Source organism: Vulpes lagopus, chromosome 3, assembly GCF_018345385.1.
Source record: "Vulpes lagopus strain Blue_001 chromosome 3, ASM1834538v1, whole genome shotgun sequence".
NCBI classification, from domain to species: Eukaryota; Metazoa; Chordata; class Mammalia; order Carnivora; family Canidae; genus Vulpes; species Vulpes lagopus.
Window position 1 is genome coordinate 117928047 of NC_054826.1, and position 3287 is coordinate 117931333.

At 67.4% G+C, this 3287-nt stretch overlaps 1 non-coding gene across 1 annotated transcript; it reads right to left on the reverse strand.

Moving 5' to 3' along the window:
* Nucleotides 1-2716: 2716 nt before the first annotated feature.
* Nucleotides 2717-2788, reverse strand: TRNAT-CGU. Its single transcript has one exon. It is a non-coding gene; the product is annotated as a tRNA-Thr (tRNA).
* Nucleotides 2789-3287: the final 499 nt, after the last annotated feature.

The window sequence follows — 3287 nt, forward strand, 5'->3', positions numbered from 1 at the left end:
CACAGTGTTCTTTTGTGACGTTTCCTTCAAAAGAAATGAATGGGTGCCCCAGTGGAGAGAAAAGGACACTCGATCATCAGCTGTCTTAATTCTGGATCCTTCTAATTTGCCTGTGTTCTAATAGGTTATCTTTGGGTTTGTGGGCTCTGGAGTGATTCTGGAAAAAATTTTTAAAAATCACACATGTAATACAATCATCTCCCAGAAAATCCAAACAGTGTGAAAATTCACAGGGTAGAAGTGAAGGAAGCCTTTCACCAGCTCCCAGATGGGACTGCCCCCCCAGAGAGGTCCCATTAATCTGCTGTGGGTCCTTCTACTCTCTGTCCACTCAGGGAGGGCGGGGACCAGCCACCCCAGCACCACCAAGACGCAAGTCAGAAATGCGGAGTCTTGGACTCCCCTGAAGATCCAGAACCTGCGTTTTATTTTTTTCTAAATTTTTAAAAAAGATTTTATTTATTTATTCATGAGAGAGACAGAGAGGCAGAGACACAGGCAGAGGGAGACCTGATCCCAGGGCCCCGGGATCACGACCGGAGCCAACGGCAGATGCTCAGACACTGAGCGACCCCGGGGCCCCCAGGACCTGTCTTCTAACACCACCCCCGGGGTGAGGTGGGAGCCTGGTGTTCACTACTTTCACGTGTGCATGAGCTTCCCCCTTTGTACCCACGCATGCCCTCATACCCCTGGGGTTAGAGTAGGGCTGCCTTTAGAAGACAGGTCCTGGGGGGTGGGGCCGGCAGCATCAGCACCCCGTGCCAGCTAGGCCCCTCTCAGATGCCCCCCACGCAGAGGCCCTGGGCGGGGGGCAGCGAGCCCCTGGGTCTCCCAAGGGCGGGGAGATGCTGCTCTCAGATGCACCCCACGCAGAGGCCCTGGGGGGGGGGGGCAGCGAGCCCCGGGGTCTCGCAAGGGCGGGCGGATGCTGCTCTCAGATGCCCCCCACGCAGAGGCCCTGGGGGGGGGCAGCGAGCCCCGGGGTCTCGCAAGGGCTGGGGATGCTGCTCTCAGATGCCCCCCACGCAGAGGCCGGTGGGGGGGTGGGTAGCCCCGGGGTCTCTCAAGGGCTGGGGATGCTGCTCTCAGATGCACCCCACGCAGAGGCGGGGGGGGGCGGGCAGCCCCTGGGTCTCTCAAGGGCTGGGGATGCTGCTCTCAGATGCACCCCACGCAGAGGCCGGGGGGGGCGGGGCGGGCAGCCCCTGGGTCTCTCAAGGGCTGGGGATGCTGCTCTCAGATGCACCCCACGCAGAGGCGGGGGGGGGGGGGCGGGCAGCCCCTGGGTCTCCCAAGGGCTGGGGATGCTGCTCTCAGATGCACCCCACGCAGAGGCGGGGGGGGGGGGGGCAGGCAGCCCCTGGGTCTCCCAAGGGCGGGGGGATGCTGCTCTCAGATGCACCCCACGCAGAGGCCGGGGGGGGGGGGCGGGCAGCCCCTGGGTCTCTCAAGGGCTGGGGATGCTGCTCTCAGATGCACCCCACGCAGAGGCGGGGGGGGGGGCGGGCAGCCCCTGGGTCTCTCAAGGGCTGGGGATGCTGCTCTCAGATGCACCCCACGCAGAGGCCGGGGGTGGGCGGGCAGCCCCTGGGTCTCTCAAGGGCTGGGGATGCTGCTCTCAGATGCACCCCACGCAGAGGCGGGGGGGGGGCGGGCAGCCCCTGGGTCTCCCAAGGGCTGGGGATGCTGCTCTCAGATGCACCCCACGCAGAGGCGGGGGGGGGCGGGCAGCCCCTGGGTCTCCCAAGGGCTGGGGATGCTGCTCTCAGATGCCCCCCACGCAGAGGCCGGTGGGGGGGGCGGGCAGCCCCTGGGTCTCCCAAGGGCTGGGGATGCTGCTCTCAGATGCCCCCCACGCAGAGGCGGGGGGGGGGCGGGCAGCCCCTGGGTCTCCCAAGGGCTGGGGATGCTGCTCTCAGATGCCCCCCACGCAGAGGCCCGGGGGTCTCTCAAGGGCGGGGGGATGCTGGTCGGGGCTCTTCCTCCCGGGCGCTCCTGCCGGGCCCCGCCCCCATCACACCCCCAGCCGGTGCCCGCTCCCTTCAACCAGGAGCGTCCGGCTGGGTTGGAGCAGGCGGGTTTTCGGGTGCTCCCTCCGCGGGGTGGGGGTCACTGCACGCGTCGCTGGGTGCACCCCCCCCCCCCCCGGGTGCATCCTTCCGTGATGCAAACACAACGGGCTCCCTGCGACCCTGCCTCCTTCACCGAGGCCGCCTCCACGGCCGGGCCGGAAAGGCCAACGGCGGCGCCGCCCCGCGGAGGTGTCCACGCCCGCGCGGCTCCACGAGTGGGCGGGACCTTCCCGCCCCCGCAGCGCCTATTTCTTTTTCAAAAAACGGCCAGGCGGCCCGCAGGCCTCTCGTTAGAGACGATACAATTGGACTTTGTAGGGGTTTTTCTTTTTTTCTTTTTTTGCCTGGGGCCACGGGCTTCCCGGGGACCCTCCACTCCCCGCGGGGGGCGGCAGGGGGCGCTGTGTGCAGGGAGCCGAGGGCGCGCCCCCCGACGCTCCGCCTCCGCGAGGCCGGGAGGGGTGAAAACAGTAGGGCCGCTCTGCACCCACGGGCACCCACGGGCACCCACGGGCACCCACGGGCACGCAGGGCGCGGCTCTGGCGGCGTGGGCCCGGCGTGCGGGCGCTGCGGAGGGCCACTCTGGAAAAGGGGTCGCGCCTTTTAAAAAGTCGCCTCTTCGCGAGGGAAGGCCGACGCCAGGCACGGACGGGGTTCGAACCCGTGATCTTCGGTTTACGAGACCGACGCCTTACCACTTGGCCACCGCGCCTGCGTTGGAATGGCGGCTCCGCGAGCCTCTATCCTGGCGTCGCTCCCGTGAGCTCGCCCCGCGGGCGCGAGCACGAGCACGAGCACGAGCACGAGCGCGCCCGGCCGGCGCGGCCCCGCCCCTTCCCTGCGGCCGGCGTGGGGCGGGGCGGACCCTCCCCGCGGACTCGCGCGCGCCCTGGGGGAGTGCGGGGTTCCCCGGGCCCCCGCCTGCGCCTGCGCCTGCGCCTGCGCCTGCGCCGGGGCGGCCGTCCCCCGAGTCGGGGGTTCGAATCCCAGCTCCGCCACGCTTCCTCCGAGACCTCGGGCGGCGCGCCGCCGGGGCCTCAGTTTCCCCTCCGGGGCGAAGCACCCCGGAAGCGCAGGAAGGGAGGGGCAACACATTCTTTTTTATACTTTGCAGCTCTCTGCACTTTGATTTTTTCATGAACCAGTGTATCGCGTCTTAATACAGTGGCTCGCAGCGCGTAATGCAAAATAATCGTCCTACGTGACAGCAT